The sequence below is a fragment of the Electrona antarctica genome (genome assembly GCF_951216825.1).
Source record: "Electrona antarctica genome assembly, contig: scaffold_85, whole genome shotgun sequence".
In the NCBI taxonomy this organism is placed as follows: Eukaryota; Metazoa; Chordata; class Actinopteri; order Myctophiformes; family Myctophidae; genus Electrona; species Electrona antarctica.
In genome coordinates, this window is record NW_027637432.1 from 234,962 (window position 1) to 253,191 (window position 18,230).

Here is an 18,230-nt window from a genome sequence, read left to right on the forward strand (position 1 = left end):
GCAGACCTGGAGGAGACCTGGAGGAGACCTGTAGCAGACCTGGAGGAGACCTGTAGCAGACCTGTAGCAGACCTGTAGCAGACCTGTAGCAGACCTGTAGCAGACCTGGAGGAGACCTGTAGCAGACCTGGAGGAGACCTGGAGGAGACCTGTAGCAGACCTGTGGCAGACCTGGAGGAGACCTGTAGCAGACCTGGAGGAGACCTGTAGCAGACCTGTAGCAGACCTGTAGCAGACCCTGTAGCAGACCTGTAGCAGACCTGTAGCAGACCTGGAGGAGACCTGTAGCAGACCTGGAGGAGACCTGTAGCAGACCTGTAGCAGACCTGTAGCAGACCAGTAGCAGACCTGTAGCAGACCTGTAGCAGACCAGTAGCAGACCTGTAGCAGACCTGGAGGAGACCTGTAGCAGACCTGTAGCAGACCTGGAGCAGACCTGTAGCAGACCTGGAGGAGACCTGTAGCAGACCTGGAGGAGACCTGTAGCAGACCTGTAGCAGACCTGTAGCAGACCAGTAGCAGACCTGCCGTTGATACAGGCAACTTTACCAGCGTTCCTCGCTCCCCGTTTGCAAGGCCCTTAGCCGCATCCCGATGATCGTAAATCATTTGTGACTTTGTGTCGCAACGCTCCGGACATGTAACGGTTTCTGACGAGAGCTAAAGGGGTCTGAGCTAATGCTAACGATCACTGCTCACAACACTAGCCCCCCCCCCCCTCTCTGATAACCTGGAAGTGGGGAAATGGGGAGTGAATGATCCCCCCCCCCCCCTCTCTGATAACCTGGAAGTGGGGAAATGGGGAGTGAAACACCCCCCCCGCCCTCTCTGATAACCTGGAAGTGGGGAAATGGGGAGTGAACCCCCCCCTCTCTGATAACCTGGAAGTGGGGAAATGGGGAGTGAACCCCCCCCCCCCCCCCCCCCCCTCTCTGATAACCTGGAAGTGAGGATATGGGGAGTGAACCCCCCCTCTCTGATAACCTGGAAGTGGGGAAATGGGGAGTGAACCCCCCCTCTCTGATAACCTGGAAGTGGGGAAATGGGGAGTGAACCCCCCCCCTCTCTGATAACCTGGAAGTGGGGAGTGAACCCCCCCCCCCCCCCTCTCTGATAACCTGGAAGTGGGGAGTGAACCCCCCCCCCCCCCCCCCTCTCTGATAACCTGGAAGTGGGGAAATGGGGAGTGAACCCCCCCCCCCCCCCCCCCCCCCCCTCTCTGATAACCTGGAAGTGGGGAGTGAACCCCCCCCTCTGATAACCTGGAAGTGGGGAGTGAACCCCCCCCCCCCCCCTCTCTGATAACCTGGAAGTGGGGAAATGGGGAGTGAACCCCCCCCCCCCCCCCCCATCTCTGATAACCTGGAAGTGGGGAAATGGGGAGTGAACCCCCCCCCCCCCCCCCTCTCTCTGATAACCTGGAAGTGGGGAAATGGGGACATACAACAGAAAAGTCACATCTGATTGACAGCCCATACCCAGCCCAGCCCATTTGAAGTGTCTAGTACATGTTTATGATGCTAACGATGTACTTTACGTGTCCAACACATTTTGTGTTCCAGCGTGGTGAACTATGGGCCAACAGCTGTCCCCTGTGTGACGCATCCTGCTACAATTTGTTTGCCGGGTCATTGACAACGAAGCCCCCTCCCTCCCTACCTTCAAAATAAGATGCCTCCTCCCTCCCTACCTTCAAAATAAGATGCCTCCTCCCTCCCTACCTTCAAAGGCGCCCTGAAAACACACCTGTTCAGAACAGCCTTCCCGAGTTGACTTTGATTTCAACTTGTTACTTTTACTGCGTTATTGCGGATCCATTTCCGGTAGCCGGAGCGGACTGCCGTAGGCGTCGTTGCTTAAAGTCCCTATTAGTTAGTAGCAGTACTTATTATTTAGTAGCAGTACTTATTATTTAGTAGCAGTACTTATTATTTAGTAGCAGTACTTATTATTTAGTAGCAGTACTTGCGCGCTCTGCTTGCACACAAGTATGGCCTACTTGTATGCAAGGCGCAACTTGGCACCTCGACAGAGTGCAATTCCAGTTACTTGCGCTAAGTTGCGCAAGCAGAGCACGCAAGTATTGTGGTCGGCTGGACAGATTAAAAGCAACCTTATTGGTTGTTGATACTGACGTAATTAAGATAGGTTTCAGGTTACACATGTATACATACATACGTTACCTTTTACCCACCAGACATTGAAACAAATCTTAATTACGTCACCATCAACAGCCAATTATAACCACGCATACCATACATACATACCACTTTACGTCACCATCAACAGCTAATTATAACCACGCATACCATAAATACATACCACTTTACGTCACCATCAACAGCCAATTATAACCATGCATACCATACATACATACCACTTTACGTCACAATCAACAACTAATTATAACCACGCATACCATACATACATACCACTTTCGGTCCAGCCGACCACAGTACGTTCAAGTTACATACATGTATACATACAATACAACTGTTATAGCAACATTGTATTTTATATTAATGTCATATTTCTTGCTTGACTTTTCTAATGACATCGCGCTTATCAGTCAATCATTGGAATACGCTCAGGCTCTCCTTCAGTCTCTTGAGCAGGCCTCCAACTGTGTTGGGGCTTTATCTCAACGAGACAGAAACTGAATATGTAATTTCAAAATCCAACAATAACCACGTTATCGAAACAGGTTGATGAAAACAAGTATGTGGGTTCATATATCGTCTTCAAACTAGGAAGGGAATGGCCTGGTCAGCCTGCAACGACATGCATAAGGTCTGGTCATCCCAGCTTAGTAAGAGGTTCAAAGTAAAAACTGCCACTGCTACAGAGCTGATAATGAGGTTCTATCTTCCCTTAGACTTTTGTATTGTTCTTAATTGAACTTTTAATCTGTTTTAAATCAATTGACCTCATACAGGAAAGGATTCCAAATAAGCCAGCTGGCTTCTTCCTTTCCTTGCATTGTATTTTTGTTTTTTGATATGTATTGTCTATCTTTTGTACTACATGCTAAATAAATAAACCTAAACCTAAATAAACCTAAACCTAAAACCTTCTTCTCTGGATGATCAAATGTGTGCATGAGTGTAACTTGACTCTCTTTCTGTTCTCTGTACAGAAGTAATGCTCTATGTCAGTAGCAGCTTTTACCCTGGATTTTCTTAGCTAGATTTGCTATACGGGTAAAAATGAGCAATAAATCAAATCGGTACATTTTAGACAGCTGAGGACCAAGTAGAAATGTTGAAGTGTGCTTCAATGAAGTACCGCAAAAACAAACAAACACACACAGTCAATCAAGTCAATTTATTTATCATTGCTGAATCGAAACAGTTTTCTCATCACAATTCAGGTCAAGATCATACATCATTTAGCCAACAATTCACCCATGAGCCGACAGCAAGGACACAATGCATTATGGGACGACAGCACGGACAAACTGTCCTTTACACAATGCATTATGGACACTGATGCATTATGGGAGCATTATTAACTGTTGTAATGCAAAATTTTACTATTTAACTGTTTTAATGCCAATTACACATTGTACCATTTAACTGTTTTAATGCTAATTCATAATTGTACTATATTCTTTTTTTTATTTTTTATTTTTTAATCCCACGATTTTGCAACCCATTTTTCACCCAGTGTCAATTATCTAATGTAATGTAATACTCTAATTATCTAATGTAATGTAATACTCCCGAAAGTTACAGAAATAAACCTGAGCTTTGCCCTCCCACATACAAGGGATTTCACGCAGTGTTGGGCGTTTTAATGCTAATTACGTGTTGTACTATTTAACTGATTTAATGCAAACTCAAGGCTGAAGTGGACAAACAATCAAACAGTACAGCCTTGCCGTGTTAATTTTGTCGACTAAAACTATGAAGGAAAATGTTGGTTGACTACAATTTTTCACAGAGGAAAACTAAGCTATGATGACTAAAACTAAGACTAATTTGTCAATGACATTTTTGTCCACAAATAAAAATAAGACTAAAATGTTAAGGAGGGACTAGCGGAGAAGTCCTCTAGTCCTTAAAGTAGGACTTTAAAAAAGTGATTTTATGTTTGGTTTGGCTCTGATGGCTACGATGCCATCAAGTCCCACCAAAATACATTTGAGTCGACAAAAACAACTGTAGATTTACTCGACTAAAACAACATATAAAATTAAAAAAACAAAATAAAAATGTACTCAAAAGACTATAGGCTAAAACTAAATCAAAATCAACACTACAGCCTCGATTAGCGAAACGACCAGTGTTTTATCTTGTGGTCATGTGATGTTTAGCATGGGTGGTGGGGGGGGGGGGGGGGGGGGGGGTCAATCGTACCAACACATAAGTTGCCTGGAAGTCATTGACTGACTGGCTGCTATTATTATTATTATTATTAGAGCTATCAAATTATTTTAATCAATCACAGCTTAAACATGTATTAATTGTGATTAATCACCATTCAAACTATGTCCAAAAAGTAGTTTTTTCTGTATATTGTTGTGGGAATGCAAAGATAAATGACAGATATACAATGAACATGTTTTACTCTTTATAACAGGATGGTTATAAAGAGTAAAACGCCTGCCTCTGATTGGCCTACCATAGACATGGTAACGCCCCGCCTGCCTCTGATTGGCCTACCATAGACATGGTAACGCCCCGTCTGCCTCTGATTGGCCTACCATAGACATGGCAACGCCCCGCCTGCCTCTGATTGGCCTACTGACACAGCCGGTGTCTCCGAGGTGGAAGATACATGCTGGATTGTCTGCCGCGAGGTTACAAGAGAATAACAGCTTGGCACGCGCGACAGTAACTTTTAATTTTGTAGAAGAGGCAAACTAATATTGTTTATGCCGTTGGCCTGTTTATTTGTATACATGTGTAAACTTAAAACATTATTGTGCTGTAAAAAGGTATCTTTTCCCTTGATCTTTATCATTTTCAGTATAATAGTATTAGTTTACTGTAATTAGATTAATACACGATAATCAACACTTAATTTAGAACACAGCTAAATCAAATCATAGTACATGCGTGTTCAATCAATTATTCAATCAAAGCAAACGGCACAAACAATATTAGTTTGCCTCTTCTACAAATAATAAAGTTACAAGTTACTGGTGCGTGTTGCCATTCTCTTGTACTTGTATTATTTCCCACCACAGAGGACCCTTGCATCTCAGAGGATAGTCAAGACAGGCAGTGTCGGTAGGCCAATCAGAGGCAGGCGGGGCGTTACCATGTCTATGCTCGGACGTAGAATAGATATACGCAATGTCATGCTATGTGATTTGAGCCTGCTGTGTAAATTGTACAGGGTCATCCAGATGCATTATGGGATAAAATGGTAAATGGTGCATTTATATAGCGCCTTTATCCAAGGCCTTTATCCAAGGCGCTTTACATAGATGTGCATTACATTCACCCATTCACACACACATTCATACACTGATGGCAGCGGAAACCATGCAAGGCACCAACCAGCACATCAGGAGCAATTAGGGGTTCAGTGTCTTGCTCAAGGACACTTCGACACTAACTCTGGGGGAGCCCGGGTTCGAACTGGCGACCTTGCGGTTACCATCCGGAAACTCAGGTGGAAGACTTTAGTTAAAGGACAACTTTAGTTTACTTTGGACAGGTGGAAGACTTTAGTTAAAGGACAACTTTAGTTTGGACAGGTGGAAGACTTTAGTTTACTTTGGACAGGTGTAAGACTTTAGTTAAAGGACAACTTTAGTTTACTTTGGACAGGTGGAAGACTTTAGTTAAAGGACAACTATAGATTACTTTGGACAGGTGGAAGACTTTAGTTAAAGGACAACTTTAGTTTATTTTGGACAGGTGGAAGACTTTAGTTAAAGGACAACTTTAGTTTACTTTGGACAGGTGGAAGACTTTAGTTAAAGGACAACTTTAGTTTACTTTGGACAGATGGAAGACTTTAGTTAAAGGACAACTTTAGTTTACTTTGGACAGGTGGAAGACTTTAGTTAAAGGACAACCTTAGTTTACTTTGGACAGGTGGAAGACTTTAGTTTACTTTAGACAGATGGAAGACTTTAGTTAAAGGACAACTTTAGTTTTATTCAACCAAGGATCATTAGGTTGTTATTAGAGAAGGTCAAATATGAGCATATTTTTCATTTTATTGATTTATATGTTTATATTATTTATTATGTATTTATTTTTTCCAAATTTTATAGCGTTTTTCTGAAAAAGGTTGAGAACCACTGACAGAAACATTATGCGACACTAAAGTAACACGGACGTACGCCATATTAGTCCACTTGCCAGAATGTGAACCCGGACATTTTGAGTGCCCTAATGTTTTATGTTAGAAATGTCAAGTATGGGACCTCATAATTTAGAAACTGCCGGATGCTAACTTGCATATGTTGGGAAATTTCCATAATAGGGGGATAAGTGACCATACCATTAACAACCTATATAAGGCAAAGTTTTCAAAATGTCATCATGCTTTCAGTAGCATGTGACGTGTCAAACTAGCGGGTTTTCATTTCATTCTGAATCCATGCCAAGCATTCATTTTGCACACAAAGAAAACACTCTTTGGGTTAAAAACGGCCATAAATGTGATGAGGTCATCACATCTGGGCACATTTGGGCAAGTAGCTATGGACGTTTTTAGATGACTTTGGACATGTGATGTTTTTAGATGACTTTGGACAGGTGATGTTTTTAGATGACTTTGGACAGGTGATGTTTTTAGATGACTTTGGACATGTGATGTTTTTAGATGACTTTGGACAGGTGATGTTTTTAGATGACTTTGGACAGGTGATGTTTTTAGATGACTTTGGACATGTGATGTTTTTAGATGACTTTGGACAGGTGATGTTTTTAGATGACTTTGGACATGAGGTGATGTTTTAGATGACTTTGGACAGGTGATGTTTTTAGATGACTTTGGACATGAGGTGATGTTTTTAGATGACTTTGGACATGAGGTGATGTTTTTAGATGACTTTGGACATGAGGTGATGTTTTTAGATGACTTTGGACAGGTGATGTTTTTAGATGACTTTGGACAGGTGATGTTTTTAGATGACTTTGGACAGGTGATGTTTTTAGATGACTTTGGACATGAAGTGATGTTTTTAGATGACTTTGGACAGGTGATGTTTTTAGATGACTTTGGACATGAGGTGATGTCACTGTTATGCAACACGGGAGTAGCCGGGTCCGTTTTGTCTTTTTCTTTCCGTAATCTTTGACTCGCGGGACATTGTGCCGTTTTGTGGGACGCGGGACAGACTTTTCGGGACTGTGCCGCGAGATGCCGGACGGTTGGAATGGTTACCCTAATTCTGATAGTCATAATCGGACACACTCAGTGTCCGACACGGTGATCCAGCCACACAGCCACTGATCCAATTAACATGATCGTGGACGTTGGCGTAGACACCAGGCACCTGACCGCTGCACGACCCGTTCACCCAGCTCACCAAGCCTGCAATGTAGTGAACATCATTGTCCTTGCAGATCAGCGGCCCGCCGGAATCTCCCTGTAACACACACAGAACCATATGGACCACCCTGTAACACACAGAACCACCTGAAGACACACAGAACCATATGGACCACCCTGTAACACACAGAACCATATGGACCACCCTGTAACACACAGAACCATATGGACCACCCTGTAACACACAGAACCACATGGACCACCCTGTAACACACAGAACCACATGGACCACCCTGTAACACACAGAACCACATGGACCACCCTGTAACACACAGAACCATATGGACCACCCTGTAACACACAGAACCATATGGACCACCCTGTAACACACAGAACCACATGGACCACCCTGTAACACACAGAACCATATGGACCACCCTGTAACACACAGAACCATATGGACCACCCTGTAACACAGAACCATATGGACAACCCTGTAACACACAGAACCATATGGACAACCCTGTAAGACAACAGTGCTGGTTGGCAGGTATCAATACACTTTTGTGCCAGCATGGGTGATTAGATATATTTATTGATCGCCTCTTGTCTCGATTGTTTAACCGTCATGACGTCATGGGCCACTATGCTCGATACCAGGCTTGATAAGCCCAAAGCTTATTGATACCGGAGGTACTCGATAAGCCCAAAGCTTATTGATACCGGGTACTCGATAAGCCCAAAGCTTATTGATACCGGGTACTCGATAAGCCCAAAGCTTATTGATACCGGAGTTAATCGATAAGCCCAAAGCTTATTGATACCGGGTACTCAATAAGCCCAAAGCTTATTGATACCGGGTACTCGATAAGCCCAAAGCTTATTGATAGCGGAGGTACTCGATAAGCCCAAAGCTTATTGATAGCGGAGGTACTCGATAAGCCCAAAGCTTATTGATACCGGGTACTCAATAAGCCCAAAGCCTATTGATAGCGGGTACTCGATAAGCCCAAAGCTTATTGGTACCTGAGGTACTCGATAAGCCCAAAGCTTATAGATACCGGGTACTCGATAAGCCCAAAGCTTATTGATACCGGAGGTACTCGATAAGCCCAAAGCTTATTGATACCGGAGGTACTCGATAAGCCCAAAGCTTATTGATACCGGGTACTCGATAAGCCCAAAGCTTATTGCGAACGCAGTGAGCATTTACTATGAGACCCAGCAGATCACGTCTGTGTGTGTGTGTGTGTGTGTGTCTGTGTGTCACGCTGTAACACCACCCGCCCACCACCAGAGGGCGCAGCTGTATCACACACAAAAACACACACACACATGCACGCACGCACGCACACACACACACACATGCACGCACGCACGCACACACACACAAAAAACGTAACTTAAAAAAAAACTTAACTTAAAAAAAAACTTAACTTAAAAAAAAACTTAACTTAAAAAAAAAACTTACAAAGGAAAAACGCACACAAAAAAAACTTAACTTAAAAAAAAATTAACTTAAAAAAAAAATTAACTTAAACAAAAAACTTAAAAAGGAAAAACGCACACACACAAAAAACTTAACTTAAAAAAAAATTAACTTAAAAAAAGACTTAACTTAAAAAAAAAAACTTAAAGGAAAAACGCACACACATAAAACTTAACTTAAAAAAAAACTGAACTTAAAAAAAAACTGAACTTAAAAAAAAACTTAACTTAAAAAAAAAACTTACAAAGGAAAAACGCACACAAAAAAAACTTAACTTAAAAAAAAACGTAACTTAAAAAAAACCTTGAAAAGGAAAAACGCACACACACAAAAAACTTAACTTAAACAAAAACTTAACTTAAAAAAAAACTTAACTTAAACAAAAAACTTAAAAAGGAAAAACGCACACACACAAAAAACTTAACTTAAAAAAAAATTAACTTAAAAAAAGACTTAACTTAAAAAAAAAAACTTAAAAAGGAAAAACGCACACACACAAAAAACTTAACTTAAAAAAAAACTTAACTTAAAAAAAAACTTAAAGAAAAAACTTTTAAAAAAAAAACCTAAAAAAGAAACACGCACGCACGCACACATACACACACTAACAAAATAACTTGAAAAAACATTTAATTTAAAAAACATTTACTTAAAAAAAACCTTAAAAAGTACGTAATTTATTCTAATTGTTGTTATTGCAATTTACGAGCTGCGTTCGCTTCCCGCGTTTGCGCGTCTTACTTGTTGATACCGGGTACTCGATAAGCTTGTTCTCTTTTTGGGGGAATCTGTTCTGGAGCTCCATCCCTACTCCTGGCAGTGGTGACTGCCAAAAGAGTGAGCGACCATATGCACTTTATCATGGGAGAGAGAGAGGAATGACTGAGGTCCACTGGGGGGAACTCTCTCTGGGGTAGTTATGAAGACCATGAGGTCCACTGGGGGGGAACTCTGGGGTAGTTATGAAGACCATGAGGTCCACTGGGGGTAACTCTCTCTGGGGTAGTTATGAAGACCATGAGGTCAACTGGGGGGAACTCTGGGGTAGTTATGAAGACCATGAGGTCCACTGGGGGTAACTCTCTCTGGGGTAGTTATGAAGACCATGAGGTCCACTGGGGGTAACTCTCTCTGGGGTAGTTATGAAGACCATGAGGTCAACTGGGGGTAACTCTCTCTGGGGTAGTTATGAAGACCATGAGGTCCACTGGGGGTAACTCTCTCTGGGGTAGTTATGAAGACCATGAGGTCCACTGGGGGTAATGCTCTCTGGGGTAGTTATGAAGACCATGAGGTCCACTGGGGGTAACTCTGTGGTAGTTATGAAGACCATGAGGTCCACTGGGGGTAACTCTGTGGTAGTTATGAAGACCATGAGGTCCACTGGGGGGAACTCTCTCTGGGGTAGTTATGAAGACCATGAGGTCCACTGGGGGGGAACTCTGGGGTAGTTATGAAGACCATGAGGTCCACTGGGGGTAACTCTCTCTGGGGTAGTTATGAAGACCATGAGGTCAACTGGGGGGAACTCTGGGGTAGTTATGAAGACCATGAGGTCCACTGGGGGTAACTCTCTCTGGGGTAGTTATGAAGACCATGAGGTCCACTGGGGGTAACTCTCTCTGGGGTAGTTATGAAGACCATGAGGTCAACTGGGGGTAACTCTCTCTGGGGTAGTTATGAAGACCATGAGGTCCACTGGGGGTAACTCTCTCTGGGGTAGTTATGAAGACCATGAGGTCCACTGGGGGTAACTCTGGGGTAGTTATGAAGACCATGAGGTCCACTGGGGGAACTCTCTCTGAGGTAGTTATGAAGACCATGAGGTCCACTGGGGGTAACTCTCTCTGGGGTAGTTATGAAGACCATGAGGTCCACTGGGGGGAACTCTCTCTGGGGTAGTTATGAAGACCATGAGGTCCACTGGGGGGAACTCTCTCTGGGGTAGTTATGAAGACCATGAGGTCCACTGGGGGTAACTCTCTCTGGGGTAGTTATGAAGACCATGAGGTCCACTGGGGGTAACTCTGGGGTAGTTATGAAGACCATGAGGTGCACTGGGGGTAACTCTGGGGTAGTTATGAAGACCATGAGGTCCACTGGGGGTAACTCTGGGGTAGTTATGAAGACCATGAGGTCCACTGGGGGTAACTCTGGGGTAGTTATGAAGACCATGAGGTCCACTGGGGGTAACTCTGGGGTAGTTATGAAGACCATGAGGTCCACTGGGGGTAACTCTGGGGTAGTTATGAAGACCATGAGGTCCACTGGGGGTAACTCTCTCTGGGGTAGTTATGAAGACCATGAGGTCCACTGGGGGTAACTCTCTCTGGGGTAGTTATGAAGACCATGAGGTCCACTGGGGGTAACTCTCTCTGGGGTAGTTATGAAGACCATGAGGTCCACTGGGGGTAACTCTCTCTGGGGTAGTTATGAAGACCATGAGGTCCACTGGGGGTAACTCTCTCTGGGGTAGTTATGAAGAACATGAGGTCCACTGGGGGTAACTCTCTCTGCTATCGCGCACACGCGCACGCGCACACGCACACACACGCGCACACGCACACACACACACACACACACACACACACACACACACACACACACACACACACACACACACACACTTACATTACAGAAGTTGACTTTTCCCATGGTGTCTTCTGCACAGATCATGGTGTTGTCGACTTGCAGGGCTCCATAGACATCCGTACAACGCTGCTTAGACATCAGGGTAACTTCTCCATGGGACATTCTGTGTGGACTGTTAGCTGAGGGACAACAACACACAGACAGGTGGTCAGAACACACAGACAGGTGGTCAGAACACACAGACAGGTGGTCAGAACAACACAGACAGGTGGTCAGAACACAGACAGGTGGTCAGAACACAGACAGGTGGTCAGAACAACACAGAGAGGTGGTCAGAACACACAGACAGGTGGTCAGAACACACAGACAGGTGGTCAGAACACAGACAGGTGGTCAGAACACAGACAGGTGGTCAGAACAACACAGACAGGTGGTCAGAACACACAGACAGGTGGTCAGAACAACACAGACAGGTGGTCAGAACACACAGACAGGTGGTCAGAACACACAGACAGGTGGTCAGAACACAGACAGGTGGTCAGAACAACACAGACAGGTGGTCAGAACAACACAGACAGGTGGTCAGAACAACACAGACATGTGGTCAGAACAACACAGACAGGTGGTCAGAACACAGACAGGTGGTCAGAACACAGACAGGTGGTCAGAATCCATCTAGGATCCTGGAGAATCACAACATGCATAAATCTTTCGATTCTGTGAAAAAAGTATTCGATTTCCTGTTATTTTGTAATTTGAGCCAAATTGTTGTTCAGAACAACACAGAAAGGTGGTCAGAACACAGACAGGTGGTCAGAACACAGACAGGTGGTCAGAACACAGACAGGTGGTCAGAATCCATCTAGGATCCTGGAGAATCACAACATGCATAAATTTTTCGATTCTGTGAAAAAAGTATTCGATTTCCTGTTATTTTGTAATTTGAGCCAAATGCTTTTATTTTGAAGGGAGTTTTGTGTGACATAGCCACCTGCACACCGGAAACAAGGACTGTCTAAAGAGGACGAGACAGCGAAGACCGTACGGGCGACGCCATGTTGCTCCATGGAAGGAAAGAAACATGCGTAGTTGAGACCAGGAAGTTGTACATGCCCAGATTTGTGCATGTACAACTTCCTGGTCTCAACTGCGCATGTTTCTTTCCTTCCATGGAGCACCATGGAGCAACATGGCGTCGCCCGTACGTTCTTCGCGTCTCGTCCTCTTTAGACAGTCCTTGACCGGAAAGAGGAAGGATATTACATAAACAGAGAGAGAAGCTCGAGAGAAGGCGTGTGTTTTGCTGCTGCTACAAAGCAAACCGCGCATCTTACTGTTTGTATCTTGAGACATTCAATGATTGTTTTAGCACCCCCCGAAGAGGCATAAGGTTGGTACACATGGACTGTGTTTGCTACATGAAGAGGCATAAGGTTGTTACACATGGACTGTGTTTGCTACATGAAGAGGCATAAGGTTGGTACACATGGACTGTGTTTGCTACATGAAGAGGTATAAGGTTGGTACACATGGACTGTGTTTGCTACATGAAGAGGCATAAGGTTGGTACACATGAACAGTGTTTGCTACATGAAGAGGTATAAGGTTGGTACACATGGACTGTGTTTGCTACATGAAGAGGTATAAGGTTGGTACACATGGACTGTGTTTGCTACATGAAGAGGCATAAGGTTGGTACACATGAACAGTGTTTGCTACATGAAGAGGTATAAGGTTGGTACACATGGACTGTGTTTGCTACATGAAGAGGTATAAGGTTGGTACACATGGACTGTGTTTGCTACATGAAGAGGCATAAGGTTGGTACACATGAACAGTGTTTGCTACATGAAGAGGTATAAGGTTGGTACACATGGACTGTGTTTGCTACATGAAGAGGTATAAGGTTGGTACACATGGACTGTGTTTGCTTCATGAAGAGGCATAAGGTTGGTACACATGAACAGTGTTTGCTACATGAAGAGGTATAAGGTTGGTACACATGGACTGTGTTTGCTACATGAAGAGGCATAAGGTTGGTACACATGGACTGTGTTTGCTACATGAAGAGGCATAAGGTTGGTACACATGGACTGTGTTTGCTACATGAAGAGGCATAAGGTTGGTACACATGGACTGTGTTTGCTACATGCAATACAACACGTTTTTGGAGCTAAAAGGACTATTGCGAAAAATGCATTGTTGAATTGTTTACATCCTGTTCAGTTATGGTAGCCAATATGGAAGGACGGTAAATGAAAGAAACATATTTCTGCAGCAAAGGCACACAGTGCTAATGATAATGCCTTACATATAGCAGAGTTTGCTACTATTTCTGTAAAGTGTTGAAAATGAAAAGTTAGAATTGTACTTGGCAAAGGAAGGTATTTGATATGATTGTATTTCATACAATTTGGATAAAAAGGGTCTTTATTTCATGTCATTATTATATTACACTTAAAAGGGTTAAAAGGAGGTATTTCATTACTTTTGGAGTTAAAAACAGCTGTTAAAAAGGAAAAATCACACCCGTGTGAACTGAGTGGTGTAAGGTTTTATATAGCATGATCAGCTGTGGTCTGACGTAATGTCTGACGTAATGAAATCACACCCGGATGTGATTTCACAACTGGCTTTTTTTGTTCAGAAAAAATTAGCATGGTTGCTACGGTCATCCAGTTCACCCGGGTGTGATTTAATTACGTCAGAAATTATTTTGAACATAGCAACCATGCTCATTTTTTTCTGCACACAAAAGCCAGTTGTAGGAGTGGTTTACACCACTCAAAAAACGAGTTCATTATAATAAGTGCATGGTGATGTTAAAGTCATCAATTCATTGTAATGTGATTACAGTAATTATAATTTCTGACTGATGGTCAAAACCATTTAAAAGGGAATTGTACTGTTTTGAAAATGCTAGTTACATTTGGAGCTAATGTGAGCTACAGCAATTTTATGGAAAAATATGTGTAATACTAACAGAGTATTTAGTTTTGTGTTCTTTATTTTCTTAAATAAATTCACTACCATCAGTACAAGTATTGACCTTCTCTCGGCGGGGACCGCTACAGTATATATATATATATATATATATATATATATAAAAATAAAGGGGACTGTCCGGTGACAACTTACCCGGCCACGTAAGTCCCCTAACCTCATATCAGTCTTAACCGGCCACGTAAGTCCCCTAACCTCATATCAGTCTTAACCGGCCACGTAAGTCCCCTAACCTCATATCAGTCTTAATCGGCCACGTAAGTCCCCTAACCTCATATCAGTCTTAACCGGCCACGTAAGTCCCCTAACCTCATATCAGTCTTAATCGACCACGTAAGTCCCCTAACCTCATATCAGTCTTAACCGGCCACGTAAATCCCCTAACCTCATATCAGTCTTAACCGGCCACGTAAGTCCCCTAACCTCATATCAGTCTTAACCGGCCACGTAAGTCCCCTAACCTCATACCAGTCCCCTAACCTCATATCAGTCTTAACCGGCCACGTAAGTCCCCTAACCTCATACCAGTCCCCTAACCTCATATCAGTCTTAACCGACCACGTAAGTCCCTGTTGTGAGTGGCGAACCAGTGACGCCCCAATGTGGCCCCTAAGATCTCCACCCCCGAGCGTCTCAGTAACGAGGACATATGTTATGCTTGTGTGACACAATGCACATGACTTTCACCTATTGTGTTACTGTACTACTGTTTTAAATTATCTGACCCCACATGTATTATACTGAAACAGGCAGCCGATGGGTTAAATCTGCTGTTAAGTCTTCTTCAACTGTATGCATTCATTACATTATTGCAGTCGCTGTATATTGTGTTTCTCCTATAGCAGCAGTAATGAACTGAAGTAACCCAGAAATGAACTGAAGAAACCCTTTACGCGTTCACGCTGTTGACCTTGGCTAGAAATGAACTGAAGGAACCCTTCACGCATTCACGTTGGACAGATGCGTGTCCACGGACGTGTTCGCTCATGCCCCTTGCTATGAGCACGCCTGGACAGGGTCATAGCTCTAACAATGACGCTATGTGAACCGAGGTGTTAAAATTATGAACGTGCCTTTGTTCAGCCAGAAGATGATTCCTTGCGCACCTCTAAGCTTTATCTCCCACTCAACCAGATAACCAGAATAGGGAGTTGTACTATTTTTGCAGGCTGACCGAGTCCTCTGACTCCTATCTTTTTAATATTTTGTAAATTCATTTGATTTGACTTGAATAAACCTATTTTTTATACTTCAGTGTAATCTACGATGGCCTCCTGTGTTATTGATTAGCCAATAATACAGTATGTCCGTTGTCTGTGTTTTTCCTGTCACTCCGTGGGGTAAGTTTAGTTTGATTTAACAACTGAATTCTTGCCACCTCTCTCAATCCTTCCACGGACGGAGAAAGGGAGGACAGGCTGGAGAGACTCGCATACAGTGCCAGTCCAAAGAGGTCAAAGTGGCTATATTTCAACGTCTCAGTGGAGCCGGTTGAAGTACATTGGCCACGCATGTATACTGTATTCTAACATTTAACCCCTTGTGTCCCGGTATTCCATATGGGTTCATGCAGGCGGAACAATGTGATAATTGTATGCTATGAACTGACCAGTCTGAGGCGCGCTATCTCTTCACGAGAGTTTGCGCAGTGCACATACAAGTGAAAAAGCAGCTATAAATCTCTGCCTCATAAAAGCCATAGATTAAAAGTTGCGACTGTGTTTATATATCTTCCCCTGTATCCCTCAATCCCCGACGCCTCATACGAAGTGAGCTCGGGACGAGCGGACATGTGGGAGGCATAGGGAGTCTCCCGTGCCGGCTTTGATGCCCGCGCCGGGACTTTACGCACACTGCATAAACTTGTGATTGTGAACACGTAAGTCCCCTAACCTCATATCAGTCCCTTTATTTAGAGGTAATAAAGTTGGCACCTCGACAGAGTGCATTTCTAGGTGTGATTAGTGGTATTCAGTGGTTGGATACGTACCATCTTTAGTTTAAGGTGTGATTAGTGGTAGTCAGTGGTTGGATACGTACCATCTTTAGTTTAAGGTGTGATTAGTGGTAGTCAGTGGTTGGATACTGTCGTGTACTGGTTACTGAAGTCACATGACCAGGAAACAGGAAGCAGGTAACAGGATTATATAAGGACACCAAAGGTGATGTAACTGTTATTATGAATGAGACCGGCAAGTGGACAAGACGTTGCTTTAATAAAGAAACCAGAAAGACTCTTGTGTATATGATTCGTATGATTCAATTCAGTAGGATATAAGAACACAACATTGGCGACGAGGTGTGGAAGACGGAGTTACACGGACGGCATGGAGAAGTCGGGGATCCAACAGTTTGCATGTTACACGGATCCAGCTACACTCGGACCGAGGTGGACGCGATGGCTAATTTCATTCGAATTGTACGCAGATGGGAAGGGACTGATAATCGTTGACGGAGGGGATAACGCGGCTGCCGCGGCCGTGGTGAAGCAGAGGAGAAGGGCTCTTCTTTTACACCTGGCGGGACCAGACGTCCAGGATGTGTTTTCCACTCTACCGGACACCGGGGAGGCGACGGAATACGCGAAGGCAGTCACGGCACTGAACACGTACTTTGTGCCCCAAGTCAACTCAGCGTTTGCCCGCCAGACGTTTCACAAGTTGTGCCAGGAACCAGGCGAGACCATACAACAGTTTGCAACACGTCTGAGACGAACGGCGAGGGATTGTGGTTTTCAAGCCGACACTGACAACCAGATTAGAGACGCTATCCTGAATAAATGTACGTCAACATATGTGCGCAGAAAATTACTGGAGGAAGGGCATGCACTGACGCTTGCCCGCACATTGGAGTTATCCTCACAATGTGAGAGGATTGAAGAACAGATGGCGGCCATGTCTCTGGCTGAAGACAGGAGGGACATCGAGACCGTGCATCGCGTCACACAAAAAGGAGGGAAATATCCAGCATCGAGAGGGAAACCACCGGAAAGAGACCAAGAAGGCGCCACATCGGAGAGGAAATGCTTCAGGTGTGGACATGCTGATCACATGGCAAGGGATCCAAAATGCCCTGCGCGAGGACAGACATGTCACAAATGCAACGGGAGGGACCACTACTCCAAGGTGTGTCGCACAAGAGGATCAAGGAACCAAAATGTGAACACAGTGGAGGTAGAGCATGATGATGAGTTTGCATTTAATGTGAAAGAAGATGACATGTCAGAGAAACTTACATTTTGTGTGGGGGGAGTAAATGTGGAAATGTTAGTTGACTCAGGTGCTAAAAGCAATGTGATGGGAACAAATGCATGGGAAAAACTCAAGGCAGAAAAGATAAAATGTAATTCCTATGTGCCAAAAGAAAAGAGGAATTTGTACCCTTACTCATCCAGTGAACCTCTCCCAATTAAGGGGATCTTTGAATGTGAAATTACCATTGGTAACAGGTCTGAACAGGCAGAATTCATTGTAATTAAGGGTAATGGTGAACCACTATTGGGTAGAAAGACAGCCATGAAATTGGGAGTGTTGAAAATAGGTGAAAATGTCTCTGTGGTGACAGACATCAAAGACACACTCAAGCAGCAATATCCAGGTGTGTTCAAGGGTGTAGGGAAATTGAACACCAAGCAGATTAGTTTATACATAGACCCACAGGTTAAGCCAGTGGCCCAGCCACTTAGACG